This window comes from Lepeophtheirus salmonis, chromosome 7, assembly GCF_016086655.4.
Source record: "Lepeophtheirus salmonis chromosome 7, UVic_Lsal_1.4, whole genome shotgun sequence".
NCBI classification, from domain to species: domain Eukaryota; kingdom Metazoa; phylum Arthropoda; class Copepoda; order Siphonostomatoida; family Caligidae; genus Lepeophtheirus; species Lepeophtheirus salmonis.
Window position 1 is genome coordinate 31567175 of NC_052137.2, and position 22972 is coordinate 31590146.

At 33.3% G+C, this 22972-nt stretch overlaps 1 protein-coding gene across 3 annotated transcripts in view; it reads right to left on the reverse strand.

Moving 5' to 3' along the window:
• The window catches only part of LOC121121402 (uncharacterized), a 56411-nt gene that overhangs the window by 5195 nt on the left and 28244 nt on the right, over positions 1 to 22972 (reverse strand). The window contains exon 1 of one of the 3 annotated variants that reach the window (XM_040716312.2): positions 272 to 382. The exons of the other annotated variants lie outside the window; for them this stretch is intronic. The gene's annotated coding sequence lies outside the window, so the exon portion shown is untranslated. Of the gene's footprint in view, positions 1 to 271; positions 383 to 22972 lie in introns of those variants that run through there. 3 annotated transcript variants of the gene reach the window in all.

Here is a 22972-nt window from a genome sequence, read left to right on the forward strand (position 1 = left end):
ATTTTTAGTATTATTTGCTTTATTGACTTATGTTGGCTCCTACATGGGGCCCTTTTTAAATAAAATTGTTCAATTAATCATTCCTTTTATTGCCACGGTTAATTTTGGCTACTTTCAGTTCAATTTACAACAAAGCCTAAAGGTTAATAAGAGTAATTCCTTGATAGAAATGAATGTCGAAAAATACAAATGTAATCCATTCTCAATTTAGTAGCAACAACAAAAAAACCGGATACTCTTCCATTATAATATTATTTACATCTATGGTTACCTTCTATATTCATAGAGGAAAGTCTATCCGTATGAATATCTGAATCCATGTATATATGAAAACGAGTAACTGGGTACACTGTATATAGGGTTCCATGATGTATACTAAAAGCTTATTTTGATCTAAAAAATAACAATGTAGTCGTATAAATGAAATATTGCAGGTGTGTGCGTATAGCATGTAACGTGTATACAGAGTGCACTCTATATAGTGCTCGATCATGTAAATCATATAAATATTTTTGATATAAGAAATAATAATGTAATCGTATTAATGAAATATTGAAAGCATGCACATGTATATCAAGGGAACTGTTTTTTTAGTTATTGGTCTTTTATGAAAGAGTATATCATAATTAATGTGCACTAAGTGTGTATATGTATGTACATTTGTGTGTCCCGAGACATATAACATAATTTTTTTTCTTCTCAAAAATTTGAAATGCATACACCCCATTTTTTTTCTATTTGATCTCAGCTACTCAAATATGAAGAAAAAAAAAAATCTCTAAGACAACGATAACAGGTACCGATGAGAGCTTAAAGCCAATTCGATCACTTGATCGTTGGGTGGACTGAGAAATTTACATTCAAATGAAGATTGCACCAAAAGTCCTTATTATAAATGTACTTTAACTCGTTTGACTATTAGTATATAGACGTATGTATGTTGTATAAAACTTTGGTCTGTCTAATTTGAAGTATCTCCAAGTAATTCAGTAAAACGTGTTTCAACTTTCCCTGGTCCAGCCTACTGTACATAAAGTGATAATGTTGAGTGTCTTTTTCAAGTTTTAACAAGCATAAATCATTATATAGTGGTTTGAAAGGAAAATAGATTATGACAAAATTCGCAACCACCCGTCTAGTATGACGTCAATATTAAAAGCGTGGTGGAAGTCAAACATTAATTGTACACGCGTTATGGTGTAACCTTGTATTTCTATTAACATCTATTTCTCTAAGACACTCCAAACAGCAAAGTCCAGGGGGTTCACATCAGGTGAGGACACATGCAGCCATGTTCTTCCTACAGAAATACATCACCTTCTTGGACGTGTGTGCCGGAGCGCCGTCTTGGGTTAACTCATAGTTGTCCCAAGGGAAAGTACTCTTCAACCATTGTAAGACATGGTACCTGAGGACCTTGTAGAAGACGTCCACATTGACTTTCTCGTTGTCCTTGAAGAAGTAGGGAGGCATCTTGCTGCTGTCAAACTCCACCATGACGTTTGGTCCTGAAGGTTCCCTCGGCCTGAGCTCTTGATTCAGCCAAGAAGCAATAATTTTTGCTGTCCAGAATAGCGTCCCCTGTGAAGATCTTCTTATCGGAGTAAATCTGAGTGCGCCGAGGAGATCGCACACTCTCTGCAGTTTTGTTTGTTTCACGGACATTTTTGATTGCACAAAAACAAAACAAAGATCAAATTGTATCTTTATGTTAGTTCTTTTGAATGGCGTCAAGTAAAAAATTGTCAGACTTTTAAAACTGAGGCTAGACGGTCTTGAAGGGGATTCTAATTTTTCACTCCTCACCCTGTAAATAATGATTATTTTTTAGGTGGCCCGTTTTTTTTGAATTGGTAATCTGAAGAATGAATTTCCTTTTCCTTAGTAGTTGTCATTATTATTTAATTCCTGAGTTGTAAACTTCCTTTCCTAAATAAATTCAATTATATTCAAAACCTGATTTAACACTCCTGTCTACCCATAAAAACAGAAAGTAATCCTGAGGATTTGTTACCTAGTGATAATTATAAGTCCTCTTTTGACTCAGAACATAATTAAGGATCAATATCGGAGTAATTCTAGCAAATGTCCTTATTTATATCCTTTTCTCCTTCATCACAACTGATTTTTACATTCCGTCTTTTATAAGCACACACGAATGTTCAATCATGTTTTGATAATAATTGAATCCATTTATTAAAGGATGTTTAATACTCAGGAATAAAATAATAATGACAACTGCCAGGCTGCCAAGGGAAAGAAAATTCATTCTTATGACTACCAATTAAAAAAAAAAAAAAAGACCTAGCTAAAAAATACACCGGATTTTCATCACTGATTATGATAATTCATTTCGTTGTAAAATAGGACATTCCTATGACTCCGTAGCCCGGTTGTATAATTTTAAAAGCTTTTCTTTCACTGGTATAAGTATTCAGTTCGTAGACCGATGCAGCCCCGAGTCACATAACTCGACTTTTATTATTGGTTCATTTTTTAGTCGATCACGTGATCGACTTTGAAAGATAATGGACCTACCCAATACATATTGTAGCTGATCTCCTCCAAAGCATTCTTCAAACTGTCATGGTAACCATGTTGATTTTCGGTTTCTTTTTTAACATGCCCATTATACACTCAATTTTCATCACTAACAATAATAGAGGGGGATTCACGTCTCTATCTACAGTTGGTAGGAGAAGAAGAAATAATTCAGAATGATGCAAATATCAAAAGAAGGCCGATTACATGTAGTAGGGCATTGTAGCTTGTTGGGCGTGAAATCTGTTTAATCATTAAAAACTACCTTGCACAACTATCTTTTTTAATTTGCGTTTATACTTAATATATACTTATTCTCTTATCAACTGTAGATGCAGTAGTAAGTCCCCCTTTATTATCGTCCCAAACTTAGATAATAAATAACACAGAGAAATAACTAATTAATTATTGTGCAGACCGGAGGTTGGGGACCACTTATTTTAAGGATACAATATTATTTAAATAAAAACTATCTTCAATTGATTTTTTATGATGAAGGAACTGGATAAATATCCAGAGAGGTAACATAATTTAAACAGGTTTATAAATAAATAAAAATAACATAAATAAATATTTGAAGAGAAAATTTGATTTGAAAGTGCTGTTACGTACGAATACTCAATAATAATTAATGGGTTGATGCTAATGACATGCTTCAAAATGTCATTCGGAACACATTTACTATGTATATTTGTGATTTATGATATGTGAATATTCGAGAACGGTGATTTTGCCAAGAAGATTTTCGCAGCCTTTTTATGTTTTTATATTATCAGTTTAAACTTATTAGATTAATTAGATACACGACTACTTTTTTATCCCCTCTCAACCTTGACTGACTAAAGGGAACTAATACAAGTACAAAATATAGGGGGAGGACTCAAAAATGAGAAAATTTTAAAAACAGTGATCACTTCTCCATATTTCTATTTTGTGTTATTTTTATGTGAAACTTTTGAAGCAAAAGTTGGTAATTCAACAATTTTGTACATTTTATTGAATATGTCCGCCTCCATTCTGAATAATGGCTTCAATACGGGGACGAACAGAAGCACAGCTGGCTTTAATGAAGTCCAAGGAGATCGCACACCCTCTGCCGTTCTGCTTGGGCATTTTTGATCGCACAAAAAACTAAACAAACATCAACTTGGAGGTTTTTGTCCGTTCTTTTCAATGGCACCAAGTACAAAATTGTCCGACTTTTAGAATTGAGGCTAGACGGCCTCGAAGAGGATTTTAATTTTTGAGTCCTCATCCTGTATATCCTAGCTTGTATTTTTTTATAGCCAACTGTAAATTATTATTTAGAACAGTTGTTCCTAAAGTGGGGGGCCCAGAAACACAAGGGAGGGGTCATTAGAAGATTTCCAAAAAAGATGAATGTAGTTTAAATTGATATTACTTTGAGTGGTATCAAAACTTAAATAATTATGAATATTGTACATTATACATACTTTTTATAAGTATCATCTTGCTCATATTAAAAAGTATGTTCCTAAGATATAGTGCTCCATTAATAAAAACTAGATACTCCCCCTTTATTACCACAGTTAAACTTAATTTGTCTGATAACAAAAGATGAGTTTATCCAACTTTCATGTGAACAAACACTAAAAACAGATTTTGATTCTAAAACCCTTGATGAATTTTAGATTTCTCTGATGAATGAGTGGCCAAAGCTTTAGATTTACTTATACCATTTGGCTCAACTTATTTGTGTGAGATAACCTTTTCTCTATTAACTTACAACAAAAATAGAAACAGATCGCGACTTCACGCGAAGAAGATCTTCGAGTTGCTATGTCCAAAATTAAAGATAGACTAGAGCTGCTTTGTTCAATGCACAGTACACATCCTTCAAATTAAGACATTGAATCGTTTATAAACTTATTTGTATATCCACAGTCTGTAATTTTATTTGTTTGTGAGTCTAAATTTTGACTTTATTTACCGTAAAAAAGAGAATTGATAAAATAAAAATGATTCCAAGATGTACATAAATCGCTGATTTTTATATTTACAATATATATTTTATTATTTCGTCGTTGTATTTCTTATTTTTTCATATACTTTTCAACTATTGTAGAATTAAAATCTATATTTTTGATCAATATAGTCAAATGACTTAAATTATTTGTCCCTGGGTTGAACTTTATAGGGTTAATATGGCCTTTAAAAAGTATATTTGCATTATATGCACTCCAAATTTTATATCTAACTCTCAATAAAGGGTGTAGGGGTCGCATATTGTCTAACCACATATTTTAAGGGTCGAACTCAAAAAAGTTTAGGAATAACTGATTTAGAGAATAGTTTTTATTTATTATGTACATTAGATTGATAATGTGTTGATTAAACATTAATTTATGAAAGAAAAACGAAATCGTAGTTTTAAATTTGCCGCCCTTAAAATGTTCTTTTAATATTGTTTTCCATATTTTATTATATATGTAATGTTTAATCAGTACACAAAAATGCTAAAAAGAAAAAAAAAATTAACCGATCTGACTGAAAGTTGATGTGTGTTCTTCTAAGAGATGCTACTAACCAAACATAACCTCGATAAACGCCAGTACTCTCGTATCCATCAGATAGTAATGATTTCTTATTAAAAATAATATTATATAAAGAGTGATGATGATGTCGGTTTATCTCTTTTATGTACTATTTGTAGATAAAAACTTTCAAACATACATGAGTTTTTACCTATATCAGTACTTGAGTATATAGATAGTATGAATGTCATTTTTTCCGTTTACTACTTTTTCGACATTTTGTCGATGTGTAAGTTTATTTCAAAACCTTCACAGTATATAAAGGGTTATTTTAACATTCATGTACATTAATTAAAGAGTTGATTACTAATGCCTCCTCAAACACATTGAAATGAACCCATTCTTTATAAAATATAGAAGGCGAATTTAAAAAGAACAATGACAATTAATAAAAGTTTGTTTCGTTCCAACTCAACGATGTGAATCTTTTCACTTTATAATCTTCTCTCCGTGACTCATGACGAATACAACGAAGTAAGATATGATATCCTAGTATTTTCCGTAGTTGCAGAATATAAAAACTCTGGATTAAGTACTATCAATTACAATAAAGGAAACACCATCAACTTCCATGTATAAATAGATGAAAATAATATGATAATGGAAGAAGGAGTGTCTTTTTGTAGATGCTATCGTAATTCTTTTATTCTTGAAGAGAGAACCTATAAGTATAATGTAATCACTAGTGCGTGAAAGACGAAGAGTAACACAGGGGATTTTTTGCAGAGTTATAAGTCCTTGTTGGGACTTGGCGTAGAATTGAGGATTCACGTCAGAGTGCTTATTTCCTATGTCCTTGTTTATTTCCTTCTCCCCTTGTTACAGCTGCTTTTAGCTTACCTAATGAAACGTCATGACAGCTAAGCTGCTCTTCTTCAAAAACATTCCTCAAACTGTCAGGGTTACCAAGTTGATTGACTTAAAAGTTAAAATTTTAGAGTTGAATTTGAACGAATGTCTTATTTTTTTTGGAAAAGAAAACTTGAAATAAATTTTCTACAAAGCTCAAGTCCCTCCAGCCTATCCCTTCGAGATGTTCCTGGTAAGTCCTTGTTGGACTCGGAGTAGAATTGAGGATCGACATTGGACCAATTCCTTTTTATGTTATTGCTAGATACGAAATAGGGTTAATCTTCATTTCCTTGCTTTCATAGTTTCTTGCAGCTAATCTAATAAAACGTCATGACAGCTAAGCTACTATTCAACACAAAAACATTAATTCTTTAAACTGTTAGCGTGACCACGCTCATTTTTAATTTCTTTTTTGCTAACATACTGGAAATTTAACACTATTTTCAACTATAAGGACTGTTAAATGACCGCACCACTTGTTTGCTGATGCAGGGAACTCGTATCACCCCAAAACTCAATTGGATTTTAGACTATAATTATGACTGAAAACATGAAATGTGAAAAATATATGCCCAAAGCCAATTTTATATTAAAAGAAAATGATACCATTGAGTAATTTGAGATCATGACAGGTTTTAACTGAATAGAAGGCGCCCTAGTGGCTATTCTTGTGCATCTTACATTCCCTACCCTACAATATCATAAAGATCAAGAATGGGAAAGTTCGGAGAGGAAGTCGGGGAGTGGAGGGAAGAACAAAGTGTGGACTGAGGAGTTTTTAGAGCAATTGGGGTATATCATCCACGACAATCCACAATGTCACTACGAAAACTTTCAGGTGAGTTGAGTATCTCGGAGGTTGCAGTACGCAGAGCAGTGTGGGGGGCTTGGTATGACCACACATGTTAGAAGGAAACTTCAGCTACTTACTGAATCGGCCGCCAAAATTAGTATACTGGATAGCGGAAAACGAATCATTACATGGCCATCCAACTTTTGGGCCTCATCATCCCCTGACTGTACTGCGCTAGATTATGGAATGTGTAAATGAGAGGTTGCGCCGCAAACACCCTCGTGTAACAACGCACTCAAAGGAGCTGTTAAGAAGTAATGAGCTGCCATGCAGCACAACTATGTCGTTAGGGTCTGCAGTGCCTTCAGAGTAGGAATTGAGGATATGGTCGAGGAAGAAGGTGGAGATTTTGGAGAAATGAAAGTTGAATATGTAAATAATTAATTGCATTAACAAAGATTTCGTTTGATTAAGCTATTTTTTGGATTTAATATATCTCGAGCGGATAAATATAATATTATATACATAATTAATAGATCATAATGACGTCATGAACATGCATATATAAAATATTGTACCATGTAGATTGTAGGTACATATTATGTACTTAAGTACGCAGTTAGAAAAATAATTGTACATAGAAAGAAGGAAGACATAAAGTAAATAATGAATTAAAAGGCACTTTCTCCAAGCCACTTAAAATATGTACATAGCAATGTAACATGTAATCCTGTAAAATTTCGTTTATTCTTTCTACTAACATAAATTCACATATAACGTTACCTTGTTATTCAGTGTCTTTTTTTATCAGCTGCCGATGCTGTTTCTACGTCTTTTCTCCTAATCAGTATTATGACACATCGTTACCTTTATTGTATCATGCAACCTTCATCGAAAAAGAAACAAAAAAAGGCCCAAAATCATCTGGTAATAAGCCAAATTAGTAAATCATCCAAAACTGTTATTTATCACTTTAGCACTCCCAGACTATCATTGTTACATATTATTTCTTCACATTAAAAAAAAAAAAAAAAAAAACTACATATATGTATCTAGTAATATTAAAATCCCACATAGTATTTTATTCGATACTGTATTATAATATTACCTAGTAATATTTAATTAAAAGCGTAGCTATACATTTGTATTTTCATATGAAAGCCAAAAAAATTTATTCATATAAATAATAAGAAGGCCAATATATATTCTATATACGACGAAGGATCAACAAGAAATTGTATTCCTGTCCTTTTCGAAGTAAAGCATAAGTATTAGTATTGGATCGGTCCTAGCTATCTTTTTATTTTCTTCACTCCAAGCTAGGATTAAGAACTAAGAAAATAATAAATTATAGCGACTTCGTATAATAATACGTTTTAGTCACACACCTCCTTCTTTAAACTACAGTTATCTTGTAAAGAGGAAAAGGTAATGTTGAACAGCTGAAAGAACATATTAACTACGCCATTTCAGCTGTTGTAGTTAGCTTAAAATCCCGATGAGGACTGTTCCTAGGACTGACAAATTTTATGAAGACCGGGTTGTTATGACTGCAGCCTTTTTAGACCAATTTAACACTAATTATAAATTGTAAGTTCGTTTATTTCTCAATAAGAATAAATTATCAAGTGAGTCCAGGGAATCGACAGCTGACAACAAAATACATTCGGTATTTTAATGTTAGCGAGGTAACGCCGTGCTGAACTTTGATTGGTTGAATTAGAATACGCTCTTGTTAAGTTGTGAACACTTATCGACAATTATGGAATAATAATTCCATAGTTGGGAAGAACTGTCCCAGAATTCCCTAACTACCAACTGATTTTGGACCCCCCCCCGGATTTTTATTTGTATGGAAGGTTGTGTGATACAATAAAGAGAACGGCGTAATAAATGATGACTTATCAGAAGGTGTTACCTCACAAACATTAAAATATACAGTGTATTTTGTTGTCAACTGTCGATGCTGTTTCAGCTTACCTTCCCTTAATCACTGTTCTCATCATTGATTGGTTGAATTAAAATTGTTAAGCTGTGAACACTTCTCAACCATTATAGAATAATAATTCCATAGTCTTAAAGAATTGTCTAGCTTCCAACTGATTTGGGGCTTTTTTCTGTTTACTTTTGTATGAAAATTGCGTGATAGAATATATAGTGATGAGAATCGGGTTATTTTGGGGATGTTCAAATAAAAAAAAGTGAAAATAAACATGGTAACCCAGCCAATTTGAAGAATGTTTTGGAAGAGAGGATTAGGATTCGCTACAGTCAGCTGTAACAAGGGAGGAGAGACAAGGAAATAAATAAGGAGATTGGCAATAGTTATTTGATGTTGATCCTCAATTCTGCTCTGAGTCCAACAAGGACTTATAATTATAACTCAGAAATAAATCCTCAGGATTACGCTCCATCGTTTATGAGCTCACACGAATGTTAAATCAGGTTCTGAGCATAATTTAATCTATTTAGAAAAGGATTTTCACTACTCAATAATTAAATAATAATGACAATAGCTAAGGAAATAAAAATTCCTTCTTCAAATTACCAAAAGGGGCCAGCTAAAAATGGGCACGATTTATATTACAAACAATAAAGGTGATAAAGTGATCAGTACTTATGGTAATCGGTTGCAATTTTTAGGTCAATTTTAAATTGTCAACCTAAAGAGTGATTTTACTTTTCCTAAGCTGCTTTCATTATTATTAAATTCTGAGGAGTGAATTCCTTTTTTAATACATACATACTATTATTGATCTATACGAAACCGGATTGAATATTGGCATGCACTCATATTAGACAGGGAGTAATTATTTGTGAAATTATAATTGTAAGTCCTTGTTGGAGTCAAAGTAGAATTGGAGATCGACATCGGAGTAATTCTAACAAATGTCCTTGTTTATATCCTTTTTTCCTTCCTTCTTTGTCATAGCTGATTGTAGCTGATCTAATGAGTCGTCATGACAGCTGCTCTCCTCCATTTCCACCTTTTAATTGTCTGGGTTACTGGGTTGATTTTCGTTTTTTTTACATGCCCAAAATGTTGCCAAGTAGCATCACTGCTTATCAGTAGCATACTAATAATGGATTTGACAATGAAATATTACGTAAATGATATACTGAGTGTCAAAACAAAATAATGATCCACAAAATTTGTGAATACTTTTTTTCTTCTTCACAAAATGCACTGGAAATTTGAGCATTGTATTTCATTATAATGAATTCTACATACTTTTATAAGAGGCTTTACTCTCTTTTCAATCATGGTTTTCAATTACATGAATGCATCATCACCTTCCAAAGAAATTAAATAGGAGCCGACAGTTATGTATAGACCCATGCAATGACACAGAGTGATCCAGTATTTAAAAATCATCAAAAAAATTAAATCATATTAGGGTTCGTATTAGAATATGATTTAATACTTATTTATAAGTTAATATTGTCGGTCTACAATTGACCAATATCTAGGTAAAGTATTCCATTTTTTTTTAGATTTGTAGGATAAATTTAACTTTAATTAATGTAGGTTCTTATCCAGTTCTCACGAGATGCCAATATTTCTAATATTGATTCGATAAACACGGAGTAATTCGAATTTGTCGACTCTTTTCTAAAAATCTATGAATTTTCAATTTCAGCAATTACGAAAATACAGTTAATGCCAGCTTTATTAAATTCAGTCAGGTGATAGATGAGATCTTTTGAAGGAACATAAGCAAATGTATAATAAAATACTTTAAGGAAAACTAGGTCTTAATACCTATTTGATACTCCAACTTTGAAAATCTTTCCCCCTCTCGTTTACAGAAGAGAGTGGGAGGGGCTTGTTCTGAACATACCTACCCATATCTAATTCAATGTACCTGTCCTTGTTCTGAACAACTTGGCGAAGACGCCTCGTTACTGAATAGTAGCTAGTACGCAAAAACTCTTCCGGAATTTTTTCCACACAAAATTGTCTTTGCAGAACAAATTACAAGTCATTTGTAGTTTGGACTAGGGTTCCATCCTGATTTCACAATATTTCTGAGTTGGGTAACGAAATCTCTATAGGCAATACTCTTAATTTGATGACGTTAATGTTACTCTAATACTGGACCACCACCCTGTATATATATCCATATTCTACTAACTAATAAAATGATCTTACATAAATACTGAAGAGTCTCTCTGATCTCCTGGGAATCTAAATGAAACACGATTATAAAATGTACCAACAAATTCAATTGGTTGAGAAGGAACAACTAACAGCCTTCAAGTGTCTTCGAATAAAGTGTCCATATAACTAATTGATTGATTGATTGTTTACTATACCCCTACTCTTTCAAGGACCCACCCATTTTATTTACATGAAATTGAATCATTGATATTGTTTAAAAATATTAAATATAGGGACAAGATATCCTTGAAAGAACGAACAAACACTCCATCAAATCTTAACAGTTTATTTTACATTCAGCTTTGAAATGCTAAAAAGCATTGTTGAAAATAATATGGTTTGTCAGTAGATTAAAAAAAAAAAAAAAAAAAAAAAAAAATCGACAAAATAGGGCAATATTTTTTTCGCACAATAAAGGCTTTTCCTATATAGTATACGATCATCGCCGTAGTGTTGTGTCGGTCCTTATTTATTCGGTCCAGTCTGGTCTTAGGACCGGTCCTTGGAATTTTTCAACAAAATATCGATGTTTTATTAATCCAAATACGATATATTAAATATGCATTAAGATTATTGCACATTTCTTGCAAAAAATATTATATTTTTCATTATAATACAATATACTACGAACATGTTATATTGTTATTTGGTTATATCATTTAATATTATATAAGGGAATAATTAAAAGGAGGAAAAACACCCTCATTGACGTCACGAGGGATCGATTTTACCTTCTTTACGGACCGACAAGTGGGACTAGACTGGAGGAGACCGGACCTAAATAAGGACCAACACAACACTACTCAGAGGTATGTCATAAATAAAAATAAACATTTATTTGGAATCATTAAGTATGGAATCTCTTTGTGTAGCAAAAACATTGTCTCCCCTTTTCACATGTACTATTGCGAGTAGCCGACATTGCTAGGAATTATTCAGCGTCAACGAATAGAAAAACTTTACTTTAATAATACAGAATAACTTTATTAAAATAGTAGAGGGGTGACCAAACTACGTCCACTGGCGGTACTTGAATTTGCTTGATACAACTTATAAAACACGAAACTGTATGATAGAATTTAAATTTGAATACTATGCTTAGAATTCTAGAAGATCCTGATTGCTGCTATGTCACTTTAATTTACTATTGTTGTAATATACTTTATGCGTAATATCTTGTAAATATCTATGAAGTATCTATGTTCTGTCTTTGTATTTCGAGAAATATATATTTTACAACTGCTTGTCTGATGAAAATTTGAAAGAAAGGATCTCGATTGGATGTAGCAATTCCAAACCAAACATTGATTATATCTTGAAAGCCAAACGTGAGTTTCACAAATCGCACTAACCTTGTTTGCTGCTTATTTTCTAAGATTCGGATCTATGCACACTACATATGTGTGATATAGCTATCTTTTTGCTAACTTTTTAGTAAATATACATACATGTAGATTTTTTTGTTTGGGGGCTAATTCCACATTATTCACGTAGTTACAATTTATACTTTGATGTTTTCTTACCAATTTTATTAAAATTGGTAAGAAAAAATAGATAACAACTTTAAAAAAACACTATCCAGGCTGATAACAACAATATACTTCGCACACTAAAAAATGAATAGGATTTACAACACAAGACTCTCTTTTCTTTTCTTTTTTAAGCTTTAGCTCCATGTACTCGTTATTATATTGTTACCTCTGCAACGAAGTTGAATGGAGATTATATTTTTGCCTCTGTTTTTTAGTCACCGGTATTATGGCTACAGTTATAGATCGATTTTGATAAACTTGATACGAAGATAATATATATGGTCACAGTAAGGGCCCATTACATTTTGAGGGGTCAAGGTAAGGTAACAAATAATTTAAAAAATGCATAATCGACCATAACTTTGGAACATTTGCCCAAGGAACTTTTACCATCATTTAAATATTATAGCAGAAATCTTATTTTTTCGGGCTTAAAATAAGTCTTCCTTCACTTGAATTCCTTTGTAATTCATTTTTTTTTACATTGAATAACTTGAACCTAACTGCGAATTTCGATCAAACCACTTTAGCTTTACTCCCGAGCACTTCGAGCTTGTCGAAGAATATATGATATTGGCGATAAAAAAATGTTCAAGTACCTCCCATTCCTACTGGACAGAGATAAGATATAATTCCTCTCGAATATACCTTGTTAGCCAGAGCATAGATTTTCTTTCTATTCGACAATGAACAATTCGATGAGGATCATATATTAATTTTTAGAGCAGAAAGTGGATTTCTCAACCTCGTTGATTAGAAGGATTGGGCTTATGATATAACTTTTAAATGCTACATATTTATATATCAGCTTTTCACAATAGGTGCCGTTATATGACAAACATTTATAGCTCGTCTTGTAGCGTTACTTCCAGTGAGAACACATATTTTTGCCATAATATATACAGGGTTATCTATGCTAACAATTTGGCGTTTTCTCTTGGGAAAACACTGGCACTTAGACAGCTGTATTATTTTGTTAGATAGCTTGTTCAAACCTGTACCAGTTGGGAAAAAATGGAACCAATTGACATATTCGTTGTTCCAAATATTTGGAAAATGCACGAAGCCCTACTTCGAATATGCCTCAGTAGCGACAACATAACAATTGCTAGAACTCTGGGGCTCATTGAAACGTTCGTTAGTTAGGGAATTGTGGTCTTTAAAGGTGATTATGGGGCAACAGAAATGTGGGCTGAGGTCGTGCTCCTCATGTGTTCCTAAAAGGCCCCAGGATCAACACTGATACCTACTTGGACGTGCTAGAGATCAAGAAGAAGCTTGGATCGACATGTTTGTCAATAAGAAGTCTTACATGTGGCAGCAGGACTCAGCTCCCTGCTACACCTAAAAAAAAAAGAAGAAGTATCAAATGGCTCCAAGATAATTTCGACAATTTCATCAGGCCGGACTTTTGACCTCCAAACTCGCTAAATTCGATGGATTTTTTTTGTGTGTGTAGCGCACGATCGAACGAAAAACCAACCAAACGTCCTGCAGCACCAATGACAAACTTATCGGTCGGATTAAGAAGGAATTCTAGAATTTGCCAGGGAACCAAGTGGCGAAGGCCTGCTTGCGCTTTCTACATCGTTTAGAGACTCTAATTGAAACCTGAGTTGATTTTATTGGATAAAATAAATCAGAATCCATCAATTTTTCAGAATCTATTTTCTTTTTTTAATTTGATTTAATTCTTGGAGAGAGAATTGCGTTAGAAAAAATCTTTTTTGCAGCACAGATAGCTTGCACACCCTGTACATGAGGCCAAAAGTTCCTAGAGCCATTTGAAACAAATTCAGATACATTAAACTCAATCTTATTTTAGGAGAAGATTTTGCGCTCACAAAGTGTTCATTGAAGTTATTTATTAGATCAAGTAATAGTACTAAAAAATGAGGTATTGTCAAGCATACAGACAAACTTTGATTTTTAGAAACTTATTTACTACAAAAAATATCCCCACAATTTTTACAAAAAAACAAAAAGAAAAAAAGAAGATAAACTTTTTTGTGAGATTCACCTTCATAACATTATATTAACCATCTATTAATCATTGCCCCCTAATATCACTATCGAAGCATATCACATGCTTCAAAATATATGTAAGTGAGTGCTTACATCCATCAAATTGAATGCTTTAGGCCTATTCATAAATGTATATTTGGAAAAAGAGAAGGGAAAAATGACCATGTAAATGTAAAATATCTTTAATAATTATGGCCACTTTCATTTCTTTTAAAACCAGAAGTTTTCAAGTCCCTCAATATATCATACTGAGTAAATAGTGGTATTGAGAGTACTCAACCATAATTCGTTCCTGACAGCAGGGCTGTGGAGTCGCTAAGTAAAATGCCCGAGTACGACACACAATATAGGGTGTGCAAGTCATCTATGTCGCCACTTTGGCGAGCTCTCTGGAGCAAAGATGGCCACTTAAGCAGCTATTATTTTTTGTTAGATAGATTTTTCAACAGTTGGTAAAAATGTAATCAATTGACGAATTCGTTGTCCCAAGTATTTGGAAAAGGCACGGAGCCCTCCATAGAATCCACGCCGGTAGCGATAATAGAACAATTGATCGAGCTATAGCACTCAGTGAGACGTTTGTTAGTTAGGTTAGGAGGGAACTAGTGAACTCTAAAGGTGATTTTGAGATAACAGCAATGCGTGCTGAGGTCAAATGTCGAAGTGGCACGTCATGCCTCCTCATGTGTTTTCCCAAGGCCTCAGAGTCAACACTTATGCCTACCTAGACGTGCTAGAGACCAAGGTGAAGCTCTGGATTTACATGGTTACCAATGGGATGCCTTACATGGAGCAGCACGACTATGTTCCCTGCCACACCACAAAAAAAGGTTTCAAAAGTCAATTTTGACGAGTTCATCCGATTGAATCTGATGGATTTTTTTAATGTGGGGTGCGATCGAACGCCAAACCAACTGTACCCCTGGAACTCCAAAGATCAACTTATCAGTCGACTCCAGAAGTAATTCCAGGATTTTTCAAGGACCAAGTGGCGAAAGCCTCCTCACACTTTCTACCTCGTATAGAGACTTTAATTGAGGCTGGAGGTGATCTTATTAAAAAATAAAATTTATCAAGCTTTCATAATTTGGTTTTATTTTTCTAATCAGATAACTGGTTGGAGAGAAAATCACGGTTGCCAAAAATATTCTTTTTGTGGCACAAATAGCTTTCACACCCTGTATATGTAATATAGATACTATAAATATAGGTTTAATTTATAGCTATAGGTAGTTATTAATTATATGTAGTAAATCATTTTTCCAGGTATGAAGAACATATTTGGAATATAAGATATTTAATAAGACAAACAACAAATGAAATGGATCAAAATCTATCTATTGCTAATACATTCATACACCTAACTCCACCAAAAAAGACAGCAACTCTGTAGTCCTGCCGGACAGTGGCAGAGAATCAAACATTAATGCTAGGAAACCCTCTTTTTCACGTCTAAACTAAAAACTAGAATTTAAAAAGTCAAGAAAATATGTTTTGTAAAAGTAAAAGGTCCACATACATATGTCCGGTTTTAGAGTAAGAGTGGGACAAGTGTTTCAAATGTCTCCCTAACATCGACACTGGGTCCACAAAACATGAGTGCAGATTATATTTTTGGGTCCACTAAGAGCTGCCAAGCCCAGGGGTAATACCTGGACTAGAATTTACTTAAATACAAAAATGATATTTTTTTTTTTTTCAACTTGAGAATTTTACCTTCATATTTTTTGGGTGCCATACATAATTATTAGACTCATACACAAGGACCGAGGTAGACCTGCACTAAACTAACGTTAATTGTAAGATATATGTAACGTCGACAACCTTTGAATCAATTAATTAATTACATGAATATTTCTTTTTAGATATGACTACGAATGGGCGTGTACATTAGGACAGTTTGTTCTTCAACTTTTTTCAAATTTCGATTACGGCTAGCGCAGAAAAGTTATTACATGCTATGAAAATTAACTATACAAAATTGCATTGTCCAAAATGTCTCCTTGCAAACTTTGAACTAAATGTTTCACCTTGAGATGACATTCTAGGAAAATGAAATTTTGCTAGGTTATTTCTTGAGATAGGTTGAAGGAGGGTCAACTGATGTCGGGCCAAAGGTGATATAATTTATTCAATTTTATGCTTCGACTGGAAATGATTCCTTAGTTAGGTAGTGAAGAAATTGGATCGATTTTCCTCCCCTACTTGAAACTTTTCTTTCACAGAAATAACGATACACGAGGGAAATAAAGTGTGATCTTTAAAACAATGCAATATTTTTCACGTCAACTTTGATTGGCTTTCAACCATGTAAACAGATCAAATGAGTAACTAGATATTCTGGTTTTGACTTATTGGCTTATATAATAAATAGGGAAGTACCACTTTGGATATTTTTAATATTTTTTATTGATATAAAGAGAAACTGAATAATATATTTTTTTTAATATGATATACATGTTTCATAATCTACTTCGGCTAGTCTACTTCGGTGTACCGAAGGAGTTGCTGAAAAAAATTCGGATTCCGAAGAACCTCGTTTTCTTTAGGTGATTCCGAAGCCGAAGCTTTAGCCGTAATCGAAATTTGAAAAACTAAATACCCTACTGTACATATGATCTATTTATACGAGTTCTACTAGACACCATTGAATTATCTTGAAGTCACCCGTTCTCACACTAACATATCTTACTTCCCTATCCATAAATATGATTAATTGTAGGTACTAGTATTGGATATCGGTCTGAAAATCCTAAGCCGGTCTCATATCATTACCTTTATTGTATCACGTAGCCTTTCATACTAAAAGAAACTGAGGAAAATACCAAAAATCACTTGGTAGTTAGCCAATTCTTCATTATTCATTGTTCACAGCTTAACCAAAGATAATTCTAATAAACAATCAACATTTACAACACTGATTAGGGGTGGGGGCAGAAATATCGAAAGCTCACAGAACAATGCAGTATATATTTTTGTTTTAGGGAGCACAGCGTTAAACAAATCCCGCACATATTTTGTTGTCCGCTGTCGATTCTGACGTCAGATTTGATGTGTTATGGGTATTATTTTTTTTTTTTTGATAAATAAGCGTCATACTATACTTATGCTCCGTGGCCCAAAGGACAGGAATACAACTTTTTTAATTCCTTGTCGTATTTATACAGTGTCCGATGAAAGTTTTGTTAAATATTTATTAAAGTTCTAATGTTATAACTAATTACATAGTTTGCATATAATTATAGACATATATCGAGACTAGTTTCAAAAACATGTGACATAACTTTCATTGGTAATGGTCACCCTTAGCCTTGACCACAGCCCAAAGTCTCTCTTGGAAGAACTTGCATGCTGAACACACTATGTCTTCGGGGATGGAGTCCCAGACAGCCACCAGTTTGGATTTCAAGTCATCCAAATTCTCGCTGAGGGTCACACAGGCTCTGCTCTCAAGAATGGACCACATGGAGTAATTTATGACGTTTAGGTCGGAACTGGAGGGGGCACCATCCTGTTGGAAGGTCTATGGCTCATTCTGAAATTGCTGTTGGGCAAGGGAATAAGATCTGGATGGTGCTGATGTACTCCTTGGTGTTGACCTTCACCCCGGCAGGCACAAACACCAAGGGGGATTTCCCTGTCTCAGTCACGGCCGCCCAAACATTACAGACTATGACTTATGCACTCTGTTGATTCCATGGTCACCCAGCTCACATTTCGGTGAGGTTCCTCCTAGGATTTCTTGTAATATTTGCCTTGACGATTCCGGGTGTCCTTTTTGAGCTTGGTCTATCTAATCTGGGTCTGTGCTTGATAGATTGAGTCTCCTCGTATATCTCAACGGTTCTCTTGATGAGCATGGGATTGACCTCCAGACTCTTCAGGTTCCTCAATATGGCTGGTTGATATTTGCTCTTCAGGTACTCCTTGATTATAGCCTCTCTCTTGTCTTCCATTGCGGTTAAAAAACTGATATATTATTCAAAACTGTTATTTTGATCTAGTTTCGAGCCAACTAGGGTTTAAACATAATATCTAGTAACCTTACATATAATTATATTATATAAAGTTAATTTAACAGGACTTTCCGTGGATCTTGTGTATATATATATAGGGTGGACAAGGTAAATCCAGAATAACTTTAACGGCTAATTTTGAGACATACAGGAAACAAATATCTCAGTCCTTTAAAAAAGGTTGCGAGAATTGAATTTCAACTATCCTCTGTCACTGTCTCCAATTTTGAGATAGAAAGAGAAAGTATGACGTACCGGCACACTTGTACAGGATACCCCAAAAATGTACACTTTATTTGGCTATCAGCTGTCAGAGTGTCTTTTTCTTTTTCCCTCGTTAGTCTTGTTAACATTGATTGGTTGGATACGAATTATTTCTTACTCAGCTGTGAACAATTATCAATTATTATTGAACAATAATTCCATAGTTGGAAGAATTGGCAAACTATCAACTAATTTGGTACATTTTCTGTTTCTTTTCGGAGAGAGGTTGCGATGTAGAATAAAGTTAATGACTTGCCCTATGTCATTCTAATAATAACTCATAATTATGTTCTAATAGTATTAAAATTAGGTTATTTATATTTCCTGCATCAGTAATCTGTAAATATGTAAGCTTATTCCAGATTCTATTTTATTTAGGTCCGAACCCGAATATTTAAGTTTAAAGATCCGAACCGACCCAGATCCGAGAACATGTGGATAAGTGTTATCGTTAATTGCAACATGAATCATCATCAAATATATATAATATTTATTTCTGCAAAGTGTCTGTTTTGGAAAAATTGCATTCGGTAAAGTGTCCAAACCGAAAAGAATTTCGGTCTTGAACCGATTCTCAACACTAAAAGGTACGTAGGTACTATGTTTTGGTGGGTTTTTCCGTCCACATATAAGTCTCATACCTACCCACATAAAACCTCACACTTCAACAATTCTTTATTCGTGAGGCAGACAGAAAAGAAATTATTTTAAATCTCACAAACCCCTTTTTTTTAATCCTGACCTTGAGATGGTAAATGGATTTCATCATACATACAATTTACAGAGACTTATTTATTTGTGTTAAAAAACTTCAAATGTAAGTTCAATAACACAAAAGAATAAGTGGAAATTCAACCTATTTTTATATACGAATAAACCCAAAGAAATAAATAAAAAATTAAATTAATTAACCTTGACAGGAAATCCTTCAACAATGCAATAAATAGGTTTTTCACCTCCCAACGTCACAAGACGTTTCTCTCTCTGTATATAATAGTTTTTGTATTGGAAATGACAATAACCTAGGCCTCTCATGGGGAAATTATGTTCCTCAAACCGAGATAGATATACGTGGGTGGTTTGCTAAGATTACGACTGGAACGTGAAGATAGCTAGCAGCACTCGTAAGTAAATAAAAACTAGCCACATCTAAAGACACTAAAAAGGAAAGATGAGACAAGATGGTTGAAATAAAAAGTAAGCAAAAACTATGTATATGAATTATGTTCAGGATTCACCTAACCTCGATAAAAAAAATATAGAATCAAAATACCCTTTTTAGATGATTAGGTTTTATGTATTTTTTTTTTCAAATAACTTTCATAATTTTTTAAAGCATACTTATTATTCAAGTACTATAAAATATGGTTTTAATTAATAGTTTATGTTTTTTGTTTATTCTAAAGAAAAATTCATAACCCTGTCCCAAATGTTGACTCGTATGAAATTACATTAGATGAATCTTATTAAGAGATGAAAATAGCGCATATACAGAATTTTAAACGAATCAAAATTATAGATAAGAAAAAATATTCTGGATTGATATACATGACGCCTCTTTCCTTTAAAGTCTCTTTAGTCAGACGGTTACTCATCAAAGTTTCGGCCATTTTGGATACACAGTGCTTATGTAACAGTCGTTTGAGTGAGTTGGAATGATTGTTTTTGTGAATTTTTTTATTAATTTTTTATATTTATTTTTGAACATAGTCTCCTTATAACTTTACACACTTATCCCAACAAAATTACAAACGAGAGATGGGAGCATCGCTGAGAGAAGTGTATAGAGTTACAAAGAGACTATGTTGAAAAATAAAAAAATCAGAATTTTTTTCACAAACACTCTATCAGCTCACTTAAACGACTCTTACATAATTACGCCTCTAAAATGACCGACACTTTGGTGAGTAACTATCAACAGATTCCACATAGATGTGACTAGCTTTTATTTACATATGAGTGTTGCCATATTCACGTTCTGTTCGGAAACTTCTGGTACAGTTGGTACAAATGGATCTTTTTGTTGTTTTTGTTTTTAAATTGGGCATCTGAAGAATGAATTTTCTTTTCCTTAACAGTTGTCATTATTATTTCATTCCTGAGTATTAAACATCCTTTCCTAAATTGATTCAATTATATTCAAAACTTGATTGAACATTCGTATGTGCCCATAAAAGACGGAGAGTGACTTTGAGGATCTGCTGTGGAGTTATAATTGAACGTCCTTGTTAGACTCTAGTGGAATTCGGGATCGACATTGGAGTAATACTTGCATAAGTCCTTGTTTTTTTCTTCTTTCCCTTCTCCCTTGTCAAAGCTTACAATGGACAGCTGATCTCCTCCAAACATTATTCTAATTGTCAGTGTTACTATGTTGATTTTCGGTTTCTTTTTTTTTTAACATGACCATTATTGCAGATACGATTTTCTTCACTAGCTATGTACTACACTAAATTCCATCCCATCAAAAAGTCCCACATCGTACCTACGCAACTAATTAATTCCTTTATCTAACAATGATATGAGTGTATTGTGTACAAAATCCATGAATTAACCGTTATTTTTCACGATTTTTCTCTCAAATTAGATAATATATACTTAATATGTATAGAACGTTTTCACTGACGTCATAAATTGCATCATAATGGAAAGAGAAACCATCTTGGGGGCTCAAAGTAGATATTTCTACTACCTAAAATAGATAATTTCCTATAAATCTTGATAAAACTTCATCAGATGGCTTTAGGAATATCAAATATCCTTGATGCTATTGATAAATAGTGATATTTGAATATAATCAAAGTAATATGTACTAAAAATTCCTTTGAAGTGTCTAAATTTGTACAATTATTATATATTTTTAATCGATTAGAGACGAGAAAAGTAGGATAATTTCCGAAAAATATCTTATTCTTTCCATTGTAAAAGTTAATTTATTCTTAACGAAATGGAAATAAGATTGCATAACGATGTAATAACATATTTTTAACACATTTAAGGGTCAGATATATACTAGGCAATAGATAAAAAACTTCTAATCACATAAAACAAAGCATATAAAGCATACCCCCCCCCCCTATTTCAGTGTTATATACACACTAACTCTCTCTTCCCCAAATAACCCCTAAATCTTTTATCTTTTTGATACCCAGTCAGGTTTAAGTTTTTTGATTTGTTGGTCCCACTTTGACATCCAATAGTTAATTATTTTCAAACTATTAATCAAAAAAGGGGTTTCATTTTTATAAGACTTGGTTGTTTTGGACCCAAAAATGGCCGACATCAACAATACTGACATTTGATTTTGAAGCAGTAACAACAGAAGAATATGGCAGCCATTGAAGCTTCCTATTTTATAGCTCTCAAAATCACCAAAGCCAAGAAAGCTCACACTATTGCCGAGTAAATACTGTTGTTAGTACCCAAAGGCATTGTTCGAGTTATGCTTGGAGCCGAATATGTTAACAAAATGAATAAAAATTGAAATTTAATATACAGCCTAGTACTAGTTAGCTCCAAGTCACAGAGGATCAATCCAACTAATTTTATCCTTGGGTTCACTGCAACTTGGTTAATATTTCTAAGGGGGAACGGCACCAGAAAGGTTGGGAACCGCTGCCTTGAAAGAAAGATAAACAAAATATCGTACAACTTGTATTATTGTATATCATCTTAAACTTCCAATAATCTATATTGCAATGGCTTCCAAAGTGCGTTTCGCAGAACCCAAGGGTTCATAAATAGACTTCTTGGAATTTCAAGGTTCTGAACCAAAATAGGTTCTTTGTTGAATAATATTTATAACACACTGCCATAATTGACCCCCCGTTTTTAAATCCCTACTATAAAGTCATAAATGATAATTCTTCCGTTGATCACAATTATAATCGTTAAATACTCTAACTATTAAAATGATTGAATATATACTTATATTCTTCAATATGTATTGTGTTAAATTAAATGATGAATCATCCTTGATATCGCTGGTCATAAATACTGAGGAGGCCAGAAAAGGGCCTTGCAACTCCAATCGAAATATAAATATATTTTTAAATGTTCTCCAGACCTGTGACTACTAAGTGGTGTAATAATTCATTATAATATAAATGTTTAACATCGGGTGTCACTATTGGCAAATTTTTTGTGAAGCAATTAAGCAGAATTGCATGTGTTGATTTAAAAAAAAAATCCACGACATATACTCGTATGCGTAGGGCACAATAAATCTTATT